General features: G+C 40.5%; 1 protein-coding gene across 3 annotated transcripts in view; it reads right to left on the bottom strand.

The window, feature by feature from the left end:
* Nucleotides 1–16,465, bottom strand: part of Gli3 (GLI family zinc finger 3) — a 281,005-nt gene that overhangs the window by 229,243 nt on the left and 35,297 nt on the right. The window contains exon 2 of one of the 3 annotated variants that reach the window (XM_031358201.1): nucleotides 1,229–1,316. The exons of the other annotated variants lie outside the window; for them this stretch is intronic. The gene's annotated coding sequence lies outside the window, so the exon portion shown is untranslated. The remainder of the gene's footprint in view (nucleotides 1–1,228; nucleotides 1,317–16,465) is intronic. 3 annotated transcript variants of the gene reach the window in all.

Genomic DNA, 16,465 nt, shown 5'->3' with positions numbered 1-16,465 from the left:
CATTCTAAAATAGTGACAAAAAGACACCAACACAGAACATGGGTCATGCACAGACGGCAAGCAAATTCTTTTCAATCCCTAACACTGGCTCATACTGCCACAGACAAACAGCAAAAGCTAAGGACCACACACTGAATGCTCATTTACAGGATAGTGAACAGAAGAAATGGCAGCTGAAGGGGGATGCTGACAAGCAGAGTGGAGGCCACAAACATATAGAGCAGAAAGAGGATGGGGTTGACAAAGTACAGGGCTCCCGATGGGTCAAGTTCAAGAACTGAAAACTGACCCTGGGACTGAGTAAGCTGAGCTCCACTGAGGACTGGACAAAGCAGTTTGCACATACAAGCCATGAGATCAAAAGATAGAGTGAGTTTAGAAAGAAAAAGGATGGAGGATGGGTGATAAGAGAACACGGAAGTAAGGAATACCTTTGACTCTGAGGGAGCTGTGTTGGAAAGACGAATAGCTATCAATAGGAGTGAATAAGGTCATGGAGCAGTGCTTTCTTTTTTCAAGGAAATATTTATTTATTTTTTTATTGTATGTGTGTTTTTCAAATGCAAGCATGAGTCTATGGAAATCAGAGGAAGTGTGAGACAGTTGTTAGGTACCACATGGGTGCTCTCTAAGAACAGTAAGTGCTCTTAACTGATGAGACCTCTTCTCCAGCCCCCAATCTAAGTTTCGTGTAAGTGGAGAACTGTTTGTATGTTGATATAGTACCAGAAAAGGGAGAAACTAGGGTGGCTGGAATGATTGCCTTATGAAAACAGGAGAGGACCAGGTGCATATAGAGGAACTAGCTCAAGATAGTAGCCAAGCAGTTCACTGTGTAGACTGATGGGATAGCACTAGGGGATGAGTGGATGAGGCTCTGAGAGTTGGTAAAGCTTCTCTTCCATCAGGATCAATTTACTTCACAAAAGCAGAAAGTAAGGTCATCAGTGGAGAAAGAAGCAGAGATGATGGAGAGGTGAGGAGATAGCAGAAACATGGGTCTTTGAGACAATACACAGGAAAAGTGCTGAGGAAGCAGATGACTAACAAACTATACTGTAATTCTCTCCTGCACCTTCCCAGGAAGGAAGGGAAGGAGGGAGGGAGGGAGGGAGGGAGGGAGAGAAAGAAAGAAAGAAAGAGAGAAAAGAGAAAAAGGAAACCCTGGGCTCCTGTAAGGTTTTTTGCAAAGAGGGTGCTTCTTAACTAGGATAGGCCAATCACTCACATAGCATCTGGACAAGATCCTGGCATTCAAAGCGTTTTCAATTTTGCCAGCCATCCAGTTGTGATTCTCCACTTCTGCAACTGTAGGCCTAAAAGGGTCACAGACTATAATAAATGAATGGGTGTGACTGTGTTCCAATAAACTTTATACAAACAAGCAAAGGGTTAGATTTAAGCCCCCAACTGTAGTTGGCCAACTCCTATAACCTAGAGCAGATATCCTCTAAGGATTATATAATTATAACCTCCCACACTATACTACAAATACTACTATCTGCCAAAGGAGGCCCAGTAGAGCATAGATCTTAATGGGAATAGGATCTAAATTCCAAGTTTAAGCAAACCTTCCAATCACTAGCTCACACAACTCTTCTAGCATAAGACCATAAATATCTTTCACCATGATTTTTAAGTATAATAAAAGCATTCCATTACCCCACATTACATTCCTCTGAGATTGTTCCAATCTGAAGCAGAGAAAGGCCCACATTAAAGTATTCAGAAAAAGGTACCATACATCTTAATAAACAAAAACAAGCACTAACCAGCTAGAAAAATTATCACATATGCAACATTCCAGGACTTGTTATTTTACCTCTGGATTGGGCCAGGTTCCAGTCTACAGGTTACAGAGTGAGCTGTACATATGAAGTAACATTTTCACGTGTTCAGATTCAGCTGTAAACCTTTCTGCACAAATCCTTTCAACCCTAGGTTACTGGGGCATACATTTTCAACAAGACTCAAGATTTCAGACATCTCAGATTCTATGCTCTGAAGAAAACCTACAACTGGCTCCACTCAGAAGCCACATGGAAGGTAAGTGAGCTCATCTGAACCAGATAATATGACCAATATTTAATGGATGTATTCTTAATTTATTTAAATTTGACCATAGTATGTAGCAAAATCTGGCTAATGATTATCAAGTTGGACAGTCAGACTTAAGGGGGAAAAAAAGAAAGGTGAGGAAATCAAACTTAACTAGACATTAATTTTCTTTTCTTCTTTTTCCACCTAAAACTGTTCAAATAGTCCCAAACTTTCTGCTACATAATCCTTGGGTTAAAATAATAATAGTAGGCTCTGTAAAGACATGTTCCTTACCATAATTCTTCACAAGGAGTTTCTCCAAGGAGGCCGTATTTCCTTTCCTACGTCTAGCACTATGAACCAAATTCCTTTCAGTGGTGGGTTGAAGCCTCCAGTGTAATGAAAAGACCATGATGTCTGTATAGGGATTAATGTTTTAGGAAACAGTTTAAGCAAATCCCTGCTGAACCTCAGCATTTCTATCTTGTATGGTATGAACACCTCCATATTTATGGTGCCAGTCTATATAACTGCCTCTCACTGTGTGCTGGCAAACAGCATCAGAGCAGGCGGCAACAGGCTAAATGCTAATTAGCTTCCTTGTACAGGCGGCTGTTTGGGGAAGGGGGTGGTGAAGAGGCCTGAGGCACCTTGTCATTACTTTATCTTACCCCACCCAGAACACACCAAGGGTTCAGGCCTTTCTAGTCTTGGAGAAAGAAAGGATTTCTGGATGGGAGGGGAAAGGAAGTCTTTCTAGAAGGTTCCTGCTTGCTCTCAAATTCCCTAACAAGGACACACTTATCATTAGGCAGATTCCTGGCTAGGCATCCATATTCTTTCAGAAAAGTTAGTTTAGTTTTCGTTCTAGGTCACTAAAGGATATCTGATAACAATGATCTCTCTGCAATCCTCTATCACCCTTGAAAGAAAAACATGTATGATCCACTGCATTATATTTATGTTCATTTTTATGTTTATTATGTTTATCATTATGAATTATATTTATGTTATATTTACGTTTATTTGTTCATGACAAGAATCTGACTTGCCTTCGGTTCGTCTTTCCTTTTTCTTACCCCCCACATAATCAAAATGCACCTCTGCAACACTACCTGTGCCCATCTTCTACCTATTTCCAGGATTGAACCCACTGTCACAGACTCCTGACTGGTGCTATGTATTGCCTCAAGTATTACCTAGGCTATCTTCGTACACACATCAGAGGGTAGCAGGGCAGGAGGAAGCAACAGTGAGCCAGACCTCCTCTGTAGATCCCAGAGCTCCCTTTGTGACCTCAGAAGAGTCTTCAGAAACCGCCTGGTGCCTCAGTTACCTCGTCTATAAAGGGGAGATAGGAAGACTGCTTTCTAGGTAGGATTATCAGGGATTAAATTAATTCCATAAAATATTCAAAACACTGAGAAGCATGGCCTAAACCCTGTCTAAGAAATGCCCTTGCCAGAGGCTCCTGCCTGCTTTCAAATTCCCTAGCAATTTCATTGCTCTTAGAAATAGCCCAAGCTCCTAGCTTTTGCTTTTGCTCACTCTACGCACCCACTCTCTGCTTCTGATCTGGAACGCATTCCCTTTGTTCCTGGGTGCTCTTCGTTCTACTCATAAGTCCTTCCTTGCCTGTGACTCCTGATATTCTAGCCATCAGTCAGCTACTGCCTCACCAATATTCTTCTGGCCATCATAGTGTCCAATCATTTTGGAGCTGAGGACTCTGTCTTATTTATCATCTTCTACTTAGAAGTCCCTGCTCCTCCTAGAGTATGGGGATGTCACCTGTCTGACTCAGTTCTCAACCTCTAAGACCTACAACAGCATCTGGCTTTCTCCATGTACAGCAAACACTGTGGCAATGAATTGCTTCCACTGATGAAGGGAATAACAGTAGCCTGGAAACTAGATTGCATCTTGAACTTGCCTGTTAACATACTGCTTGCTCTTCCTCCCTTCCCAAGTGTAGACCTCAAAGGTACACCTAGTAACCCCCTGCAGACTAACCTTTATCTTCTTACCTGTAGGGAAGTACAAGCTGCAGTACTCTTGCAAAGGAGTAAACTGGGTCCCACCCTACCTGTACACACAGCCCACTGAAAAGCCATATGCACCTAGCACCTTAAATCCCAGTGCCAATGGGTCCCATCTGCCTGAAGTACTAACCTTATTACTGTAGCTCACATGAACATGCTTTTACTAGTTAAGTTTTAGATTGTGTTTTACGAGGGCATCAAAATCCACACATTGAAATCTACAAGTGCTATTCTCATTAGAATACCCACCTTGTAGCTTTTTGTTGTTGTTGTTGTTTTGTTCTGTTTTTCCCTCTGACCCAGGGGAAAAGGTTCATGAGCCATTTAAAAGATTCTTCTACCTCCAACCCTATGCTACTGAACTGGAACTGTTCCCTTAGCCTGGGCTCTCAGTCATGTTCTCTTGCATCTTTTCCAGCAGCCATTCAGAGAATTCAGAAATGCACACTTGACAGTGTTTACACATCCTACTCTTTTTTGCACTTGTAAGCCACCCCCCCCCCACACACACACACACCACCACCACCACCAGCAGCACCAGCAGCAAGCAGCAGCATTCAGGACTGTTTTCTGTGTTGCCATCTCCACAAAGTCAAGCTTATTGGTTAGCCCTGTCTACTCAGTACCTGCGCTGTCATGGGGTCTTATGCTCAACTGCCTGTCATAAGCAGCAGATACTCCAAGCCTGGTAGGGGCCTAATCAAAGCAATGACTAAGAATTTAGCCTCACTGTCACCATGCATTAAGCAAATGATTCAACAAGCCTGAGCATGTCATCAGCAATCCCAGGTATGAAATTTGGCCTTATGATGTGGTTCAATACATCAGAACCAAACAGCTCCATGAAAACCATACGTTTATGTTACAGAAGAGAATGTTTGAAACAAACCCAGCCACTCTCAGAACCACAGCAATTTTTGCTCCGAACCTTCCTCCATTCAAATAATTATCACCAAATATGTTCGTAGCTTCTCAACCATAAAATTTGACATGATTTACAGGAAACAAACAAACAAAACCAAAACAAACAAAGCTGTTAGTGGTGTGTGTGTGTGTGTGTGTGTGTGTGTGTGTGTGTGTGTGTAAGACCTGGGGGAGGGGTTCTTTTGATACCTTCTGACATTTTCCAAGAAACACTGTGCTAAGAAGAGGCCACACAAAAAAGGAAACCTGGAAGGCCGCACAGCCATCCAAAGGAAGAAGGAGAGAAAGGACAATTAAGCCTGCTGAGGAATACCACTCTGGCTAGGAGTTTCACTAGAGAGACTAGAGAGGTGGGATTACACCTTTTGCTGATGTTAGCTATTAGAAGGAGCATGTCTCTTATACCAAACAAGTTAAACTGACTTAAGGACCCTACACAAACATCTGTGAAAGTGACTGCATCCTAGACGTAAACTGCTAAACTATTTGTTCCAACTGGTTCTACACCAGATCAACATTTGAGACCTGGAAGTAATTAACATGAACATTGAAATATTTCTTAGCTATCCTGCATACAAATAACAAAGGCGTATTTATTGTTAGGAACAGCATTACAGTGTAATATAGGGAGCTATGCTAAGTAAACGCATACCACCTTCTGCCAAGGTTGGAATGAAGCTTACGCATAAGACACGATGACTAAATATATGAATTAACAACAAAGAATACACTCAGAAGGAGCTTATCCAGCCCAGCACTACAGACGACGCCAACAGAAGGGGAGCAGCGGCACCCCAAATGCTCTGCCGGTTTCTTTCATGATGCTTTGGATTCTCCTTTAGTTCGTTTGTTCACTGGTGCAGGGTGATATTTGATATTGGGGCCTTGCTGTATAATCCAGGCTGGCCTGTCTCAGCCTCAGACAACTGAGAGCTAGGATCACAGATGCGCCCAAACATATCTGGCTCTGACTACTTTTCTAGCACTTCATTACTGTTAAAACTCAATCACAAAATATTTAAAGTCCAAGATATTGATACTGGACTGAATATTTCTCTGCAAAACTTCATGTCTGTTTGGAAATTCAGCATGTGACCTTATTGGGAAACAAGATCTCTGTAGATGTAATATGTACATACTGAACGATGGTGGAGCCTAAACCAAGTAATGATGTGTGCATGTGCACACACACACACACACACACACACACACACACACACACACAGAGACGCACATACCACCATTAAAATAGCCATAATGGCACATGTCTGTAATCTGTACTTCTCATATTTGCAGGAAAGGCACTAAAATTGTGAGGTTAGCCTAGACTACACAGTAAACTCGTCTATCCTGAGCTACATAGTGAAACTGTCTCAACACCTCAATACAAACGCACACAAAATAAAAGCAAACTAGCAGGCACATATACACAGAGTGCAGAGAACACTGTTTGACAAGACAGTCATAGAGTAGTTCACCTACAAGAAGCAGAAACCAGAGGAATACCAGGGATGTATCCCCAGAGACACAAAGGCAAGAAGGGTTCCCCCCTAAAGCCTTGAGAGATCTTCACTTCTGATTTTCAGCTCCCATAACTAAGGAATTATAAACTTCAAGTGCTTTAAGCGACTTAGTTGAGGTAATCTGCTACAAAAGCATAGGAAAACTACCTCAATTGGAATATTTCTACATTTTCATCTACTGAATTATAAAAGACTAGTAATAAACATTCATATACTACTGGTGGAAGGAAAAATTACTTTAGCCTTTCTGAGTATGTACAAAACCTAAAACTCTACTTCTGGATTCAGTAATTCCACATTAAGGAACAAATATAGATATAGGTATCAAAAAAGTTAGCTCCTAAGACAGCACCGCACTATTTATATAAGCACAAAGCTTGAGAAAGGAGTACATCACAAATGTTTACAATAACTGTATTTATGACTGCCAAAACTTGGAAGTGACCATGACACCACCCTTCAGGAAGTAAACTGAAAGTCAGCTGGTATAACTGCTCAGTGAAATACTACTCAGTATTAAAAGATGAGGTGTCAAGGCCAGGAAGAGGTATGGAGAAATTATAAATGCAAGTTACTAACAGTATGGATGCCAAATCAGAAGACTTGCATGCTGTGGTTCTAACTAAACATTCTAGAAAAAGCAAAACTATTGAAATCAGTGGTTCTCGGATCCAGAGAGGAGTGAGAGAAGCAGAGAAAGGGATGAGTGGGAAGAGGACAGGGGTTTTCTAGGGCAGTGAAACTCCTCTGCAGGGTACTATAATGGTGGGCATGTGTCATAAACATCATTTACAACCAACAGTGGGTCTCAGCATAAATTACAGACTTTAGCAAGGTAAAGACTAAAAATATAGGTTCACCAGATGTACCAGTGGTATCTATCTGCTAGGGAATCTGATTTGTGGTAGGAAAATTTTGGGGGGATGGAAGGAACTAGGAAATCTCTGTATCTTCTACTCACTTTTGCTATGAAAAAAATGCTGCTCTAAAAAAAAATCTATAGAAAGAGGGGAGGACCTAATATCCTAGATAAATAACAAATTAATCAAATACAAATTTGATATAGCCAATTAATGGGATTTCTAGAAGAAAAGAGCTGGAATACTCATCAAGAAAATATGTGATACATAGAAGTTGTAAACCGAATTCATGAGAACAGTATCCAGAGTGTTCCATACAAGAAAGAACTAGAAATGAATGTTAAGACCACTAAGGTAAACAACCCAACCAACAGCACTTCAGAGCTATTTCTTGTGTCGATTACCAATCAGACCTAATGAAAGCTAAGTGTCTTAATCTCCACCTTAAAACCTGATCAGGAAAGGCCAAAATCAGCCAAAACCAAAGTAAAACAATTCTCCAGGAAAAATTAAATAGGGAAAGACCAAATAATCTACCTGATATTTTCAAGCATATGAAAGGTTGCTAAGAAAAGCCACCCTATATTTATTCGCACATGCACGGAAGAGTTAAAAAAAAAAAAAAAGGATGCAGCTTCCAACATAACTGGAAAGGCTTGATAGTGAAGAAGTGTGTGAGAGCCTGCTACTAAAATCATCGAGTCCTAGAGCAAATTAGCCAGGGAAACAGGAGCTTCATCTGCCCATGGGTTACTGACAACAGAACAATCATTTCCTTCCTTGGATTATAAAATTCAAAACTGAATTTTTTAATTAGCTTAGGTAAAGTCTTTTCAAAGCCTATCATACTATGTCATTTTACCCCTTGATAGATTCAGCCATAAGCTACCTAGACCACCCATGCCCTTGTGACATGTGCATGCACGCTTGGACATAAATACACATCGACCTTCTTGTGACATATGCATGCATGGACACAAACACACAAAGACCTTCATGTGACACTGCATGCATACCTAAACACAAACACACACAAAGACCCTCCTGGTTTTACAAATCTATAAGGTGGGACATTTAACATTTGCAAAGAATGTTACTAATGTTCATTTCACAGAACAAAAGTAGAAGCACGAAAGCCATCTTATTGTTAGAAAGTCCAGTAAGGAGATGCATGTCCTATGTTTTTTAGAGGCTGAAAAGCAACAAAATGAAACATACAAGAGTTGAAGAGAATGACAAGAGTAAAATGGAAGCCATTAGAAAAGCACTATATTCCAAAGCAAACTTCTTGGAGGTCAACAAGACAGAGAGCAAGGATAAATCAAGAAGAGCCTACACAACCAAAGTGGGAACAGTTGTTTGCTGGAGGTGTCTAATAAAGCTATGAAAATTCTGTACAATAAAACTTCAAAACTCCATTAAGTATAAGGAACTAGAATTGGCTTATAGGAATGAGAATAATCCAGTAGTGATAGAAGAAACTATAGAGACATCTAACACCACTTGCAGTAAAGGCTGCTGACCTGAGTCCTGGTTATTTCTGAGCATCATTAATCCAAATTCCCCAAGGTCAGATAACCCTATTTGATAAGAATTTTTCTAGACTAAGAAAGTTAAAGGCAAATAAAAAAAAAATCCAACTCATTTCAAACCAGAGTTTTGTCCCAATGATCAGAATTACTGTAAAAAATACATACAAAGATCAACAGTTGAATAAAGAGAAAACTACAAGATATAAAAGCAAAGGACAATGAAACACTATCTCAAAAAAGTCAGTACTGATTTAAGCCCTAAGTCAAAAGTCAAAAGATACTTCCTCAACCTGACTTAAAAATGGCATCAGAGTCAACAGCCAGGATGATGCTTATGATCTCTACCAATCAGAGTCAACAGCCAGGATGATGCTTATGATCTCTACCAATCAGAGTCAAGAGACAGGATGATGCTTATGATCTCTACCAATCAGAGTCAAGAGCCAGGATGATGCTTATGATCTCTACCAATCAGAGTCAACAGGCAGGATGATGCTTATGATCACTACCAATCAGAGTCAACAGGCAGGATGATGTTTATGATCTCTACCAATCAGAGTCAACAGCCAGGATGATGCTTATGATCTCTACCAATCAGAGTCAACAGCCAGGATGCTTATGATCTCTACCAATCAGAGTCAACAGCCAGGATGATGCTTATGATCTCTACCAATCAGAGTCAACAGCCAGGATGATGCTTATGATCTCTACCAATCAGAGTCAACAGGCAGGATGATGCTTATGATCGCTACCAATCAGTACTATCCAAGAAGCTAAAAGGCTTTGTTGCGTCAAACAGAAACCCAGTGATTAGAAGAGAGAGGGAAATATGACCACTAGCAAACAGTACTGTGTTCTAAACTAGAAAGCACAGAAGGTACAATAATTATTAAACAAATAAAACATTCAGTATTGCTATCAATTTGAAAATACCCAGAAATCAATAGCTTTTCATATGCTAACAATCATCAACTTAGCAAAAAGAAGTATTTTAACCACATACTACCTGCCAGAAAACATTGTCTTTAACATATTTTAACATTATTTTAACCACTTATTTTCCATATGTGAGAGAGCCAACGTTTAGAATTCACTCTTTCTCCAAGTCTCCCTCGTGTCAAACCAGAAGTCAGGCTTGGTGATCTTAATGTAAAGCCTTCCTAAGCATCCCACCACTGTATCACCCAGGTTTAACCAAAAGATTACAAGCCACAATGCTAATAAACATAACCAGGAAGACACGTGGCCCACCCCATAAGAAGACATTAAAAATGAAAGCTTCCACTAGCACAAAACATCCTACTGGAAACAGCTATACTATATACTTCACAATAGGCATACTGCACATGACAAAGCTGCCCATTTGCCTTCCAAGAGTAAATCACTCTCCCGCAATCCTACCCACAGTTTCGGAGTTAGTATAGCTTTTGTGGGAGATATGTTTCATCTAGGAAGAGGCAAGAGTTTATTAATGTGATTCAGCAACTCATCTAGTACCAGGAAAGTGATACCATCCATTGACTTTTAATCACAGGAAGTTACATGTCCTTTCCAAAGCTACCACAGTCATACTGCTTCAGTCTATGAAGCAGCTCCTTGCCCTGTGATGAGTTTCCTAACAGGACTTTTTGCTCTCCTTTGGTAGCTTCCTGATGCTAAGAAACATAAGGTACAAAACAACAAACCCATCTAGCAACAAGGGGCAGGTGCAGGCCTGACATGAACTCTTCAGTCTTCACACTTTAGAGTGGAGAGTCCTTATCACAATCAGTTATAGTTGTAAGAACAAGACTCAAAAGAAATTCAACAGCTTTATTTAAATCCCCAGAGATATGGGAAGACACTCCATGCCCATCACCTCTTCGGAAGTAACACTGGCCCATTCTTCAGTCTCCCTTCAGAGCTACCTCCAAAGTGAAGCCTCCCCCAATGTCCCAGTTACTTTTTAAATCCCTTCTTTCTACCACTTAGCACAAAACTTCTGCACTATGTCCTCTAATTATGCACTCCTCCCCACCCCCAACCCCAGGCCACGGACCCCAAATTCTGGGTTCAGCACCCAGAAGGACCTACTGATTAAGGACTGCAACTCAGCTTTTAAAGCTTCCCACAAGTTTAAGATTTCAAAACCCAGGAAACTGGCCACATCAAAAGGTGATGATTTTTTGACTCTGCTCCAGCTTTTTTAAATATTATGTTTCTAAATAAGGTAAGTGGATACTCCAGAGGAGCTGCTCAAGGAAGGTCACTAGGCAGTGCAACTACTTGAGACTTGATAAATCAAATAAACAAAGAGGCCGGCAAAGGAAAGCAGAGAACACACTACAGACCCTCTTTCCTTTTTGTTTTTCCATTAAGGCACTGTTCTTATAAACAATGAGCCGATTCAAAGGGTTTAAAAACATCCCTGGGGGAAGTGTCTATCTCCACAAGCCAAAGTGTCCCTCACCCTTTTCTCTGGCTGCAAATACCCAATCTCCAGAAAGCCATTCTGTCTGTATTGGAAAGGGGAAACCTTTGATCAGTAGTTCTAGGAATAAAAAGAGGGAGTTGAGAGTAGGAGTGGAACCCTGACTCAAATTACTAAGGAATGCTATTGGTAGCAAAAGGGAAGGAAAATTAAAGGCTCACAAAGACTTAATTTGCTCAGGTGAGACTTTCCCTTGCACAGAGCAAACACCAAAGTTGGCAAGAGGGCGGGCGGCTAGGAGGGACAGTTTGTAACTCACAACTATTTAGCATCCACACCACATCCACATCCACCGAAGGCCAGCTTCTACGGACAGCTCCCTTTCAATGTGGTATCACCTGCACTAGTTACTAAGTAGGCAGCCAACCCATATCGTCCCTCCATACTTCTACTTCTTCTTAAAAAATGACCATGAAATATCTCCAACATACAGAAAAGTTCTAAGCATGGTAGGAAGCTATCTAATCACCCACAAACCCAGATTTAAGAAATGGTACCAGGGCTGAAGTGATGGCTTAGCAGTTAAGAGCATTGACTTCCAGACGACCTGAGTTCTATTGCCAGCAGTCATATGGTAGATCACAACAGTCTCTAACTCCAGTTCCAGGGGACTCACTCCCTCTTCTGGCTTCCATAGGCATCAGACATACCCGTGCTGCAGACATACCTGAAGACTGTCCTAGTTAGGTTTTATCAACTTGACACTAAATTATCTAGGAAAAGGAACCTCAGTTGAAAAAATGACTCCATCAGATTGGCCTATAGGCAAGTCTGCTTAATGACTGGCATGAATTTTCTTGATTAAATGATTGGCATAGGGGAAGTCCATTGTGGGCAGTGCCATCTCTGGACAGGAGGTTAAATGTAAGCCTGAGGAGCAAGCCAATAAGCAGCAGTCAGTCTACGGCCTCTACTTCATGGCCTGGCTTGCAAGCTCCCCCTGATGATGGACTGTAACTTGTAACATGTGAGCCAAATAAACACTTTCCTTACCAGGTGGCTTTTGGTGATGTTGTTTATCACAGCAATAGAAACTTAAATAGGACACAGACAAAACACCTGTGCATATGAAATAACTGAAAAATTAAATAAAAAATAAATGCTACCAGTTCCCTGTTATGTCACTGCTTCAGAAAATTTTGAAGAGTTGACACAGCTAAACTCTTTTTTCCCATTCTTTTAACACATATTCCCTTCCTCTTGCTCCAGAAAATAACACACACACACACACACACACACACACAGAAGAAAAGGGAAAATTACTGTTGCAATTTCCTGTGGACTTGCCCCTCTTTTTGTTCATGCCAAGAGGACTGAGCTTAGCATTTAAAACTGCATAAAGCAGACTGAGGGGAATCCCTCTGTTAGTAAAGCACTTGTTCCTAGGGACCTGAATTCAGATCCCCAAGACCCACATAAAAAGCCAAGTCCAGGGCTAGAAAGATGGCTCAGTTGTTAAGAGAGCCAGCTGCTCTTGGTAGAGAGAGGACTGGGGTTCAGTTCCCAGCAACCACTTGGTGGATCAAACCATCCATAACTACAGTGACAAGGGGCTTAGGCCTCTTCTGGCTTCCATGGACACCAGTGATTCACTGCATGCAGTGCTTATATGCATGTAGCCAAAACACTCATACATGTAAAAAAAAATAATATTTATATATATATATATATAAATGATTATTTTTAAAAGCTTAGTGGTATATCACTAGATATACCACTCATTGGCCAGTCAGTTTAGCTGAGAAGGTAATCCAGGTTCAGTGACAGGCCATGTATCAAAAAATAAGGTGGAGAGCAATAACGGAAGATACATCGCTTTGACCTCTGGCCATCTGGCTTTCACATGCACAACTGTAGAAATTCACATACAAAAGCATACACACACCAACAAAAATGCATAAAGGAATACCTCTTGCCAGATTCAAGCTAATCACATTGTAGCAAACTGATCACAGAGAATCTTTCATCTCTCATCCACTCTATGTGTCCCAAGATGTATAAGTCATTAGAGGATAAGCATGGTGAATACATATATGTTTTATGTGTGTATGTGTGTACATATGCTAGGGACCAAGCCCAGATCTGTATATATGCTCAGAACACACTACCACTAAGTCACCCCCAACAATACATGTTCTAATATTTTTCAACCTCATCACACATATATTCTTGTCTATACGTCAAAATGAAGATAGCAAACTTGGAAAAAACATTAGGAACTCAATATTTACCATAAGATTATACAGATTGAAGCTAAAAGATTTCTGTCTGAGAAGACATACCACACTAATGTCTCTGCCAAATTCCTTTGCAAAAAACAGTGGGTTTTTTCTTAATTGCTTTTGTTTCTTGTCCCATCTATCTGTTGTCAGTTTCAAGGGGCCTGGGCCTTCTCACTGGGCTCCTCAAACCTCATCTCTTTTTCCAGTTACCATCAACATTTCCAACTTAGTTCAATAAGTAATAGTTACTCAACAAATTTGAGTTGCTTTCTTCTACAACAGGACACAGTATCAGCATTCATGCACCAAGGTTCACAATTGGAATGCTACAACTCAAAGTGTCTCCTGTTCTGGCATCTCTCATAAATGATTATGCTACCAGTTGGTCCAAATGGCATCTCTCTAGAAGTCTACGCAAAGTTAAACACAAAATGAGTGGACTTGAGTAAACAAAAATGTCTTCCCTTACCCAAACTAATATCAGCACACAGATAAGGGAGAAGAACCCCAGGATGTTTGCAAACATCACTGGCTCCATTTACTGAGTCAAAACTAAAGCTGTTGAACAGCCCTAAGCATGTGAGAAGGGTTTTTAAGGATCTCTATGTAAAGATAAACATACCTATAAATCTCTCAGTAAAGAGTGGGAAGCAAGCATGGGATTATGCAGATGGTCACATAGCTTCTACTTTCACAGTATTAGCAAGGAGTTCCCACCAGTGTGAAAGGAGAGCTGCAGGAAACGGGGGAGACATTTATTATAAGAAACTAAATATTTTATCCTCCTTACAAGTGAGTCCTGATTAACATTTCAGTGCAAAAAAATATATCTCCCCCAGTGGACTTTTTGAAAAACCTACATTTAAAAGGAACAATAAAAAAAATATTAAAAGAAGCATTGCCCAGCATTCATCTCTAAAAACATTAAAATTTTATTGACACAGATTTTACAGATGTCAGGACATTGGTCATACAACTTAACACTGTATTTCCATCTTGACCTGACTTGAGAGACTACTGAAGACTACCTTGTTTTTGATATGAAGATTCCTTGACCTGTGATCCCTTTAAAGAAACCTTAGTAATAGATTCTTTTGCAGGGTCTATGTTTCTTTTGAGACATTAGAGAACATTGGTCCTTTCTAACCAAGCATAATAGGGAGAAAGGGAAAGAAAAGAAAAAAGAAAAAGAAAGAAATAAACTTATTTGGATATTGGTTGATGGTAGTTTTATATGGACAAAATAACAACAGATGCCAGACTGCCACATTTTCCAATACAAAAAAATGTATTGCAAACAATTATGCATACAAATTATGCCTACTACTGCCTCTGCTTCTGAAAGTGACCTTTCATAAAGCATTGTTTCTATTTTACAAATAAGAAAACTGAGATCCATAAAGTTCCTTTCCCCTAGTAAAGACCCAACATGAACTCAAATCTAGCTCACTGTAAAGTACGCCTCTACCCAATATAGCTTTCTACTACACATCTCTCTACATATCATAAGGTATAGTTGATTGTTTCTGGAACCCCAGAAAATAAGGTATCTGACATCTATCAGGAGCTAGCAGGAGCTATGGCTACTAAATTAGAAATAGGTAGCAATTGTTCTACTTTTAGGCCTTACAAAGTAACCAACACCAAGCAACAGTTGCCACCTAGCAGACAGCAAAGTGCAGCTGAACACAGAAGGCCCCTCACCAAGATTAAGTCCTCAAACAAAAATTCCTTCTAGAAAACCCAGCAGTGAGAAAGTGAAGGCCTTTTTCTTCATGTTCAAACTAAAAAGTCCGAGTTAAAACTTCTTAGTCATTACAGAATAGAGAAAGCTGAGCAATGGTCACCAACCAACCTTGAAGCCATGCACACCAAGTACTCAGTCACTCAGTGACACAATCTATGTCCTGCTACTAGGGCACAGAGCCCTTACCAAACACGATGGGGCTTTGACCACATTTACAATTCACCACCCTGCAATGTTCTGGTTGCCAAGAGGAATAGTTCTCCAGTCCCTTAATCAGATGCCATATCCGCTTCTGCTCTCCCAGCCATGAGAGTAAGCAGCTACCACATACTCTACACTGAAATAAACTATGTCAAGTGTCATGGAACCTGTAAGAATCCCCAAAGATTCAGCCATATTATAGAAGACTGAAATGATACATAAGGAAGGCAAACACTGACAGTAAAGACAGACAAGAGGTAGGGAGCAGAGAGGATGACTTTGGCAGTGTAGCTTTCCCAAAGCTACATAGATCTAATCTGTGAATGAGGTGGAGTCACCCTAATGCTAAGCTAAAGCATTTATTCTCTAAAGGGAATGAAGACTCTCCTAGATTCCCGCAAGCATGTCGATAGTCATTTTCAGACTATGCATTTACTCAACAAGTCTGTACTGAACCCTCCACTGACAGAGCATCCATTTTATGCTCTAAATTCCAAACTGGTAGTGAAAAGAGGATGTTTGGCTTTTATATCCTGAGAAAAGACAGTGAACTGGCAAACACTTAAGAACCAGGAAGTCTGCTGCAAGAAAAACTGTGTCTTCTAAATATGACATGAATTCTCAACAATGTAGCTGCTTGTTAACAAGACCTAAACAATGACAGCACCAGCTGACATGCCAACATGTATGGGGGAATTTCATGGGCCCCAGCCCTAGGAGAAGAGCTACATGAAATTTAAGACTGATAAGAGAGGGAGAATCAGTGTCTCCAGAGATGAGCCCACAAATGCTCATCTGATACCAAGGAGTCAGCCCTAAAGACATGTACAAGCAATATCAGACAGACCCAGGAGGCTGCATCTATGTGTTGATTTGCATATAACATATAAGTATATATGTAACA

This window comes from Mastomys coucha, unplaced genomic scaffold (assembly GCF_008632895.1).
Source record: "Mastomys coucha isolate ucsf_1 unplaced genomic scaffold, UCSF_Mcou_1 pScaffold7, whole genome shotgun sequence".
NCBI lineage: Eukaryota > Metazoa > Chordata > Mammalia > Rodentia > Muridae > Mastomys > Mastomys coucha.
The sequence above is the reverse complement of the archived record's forward strand: the minus strand, read 5'-3'. Positions and strand labels throughout refer to the sequence as shown.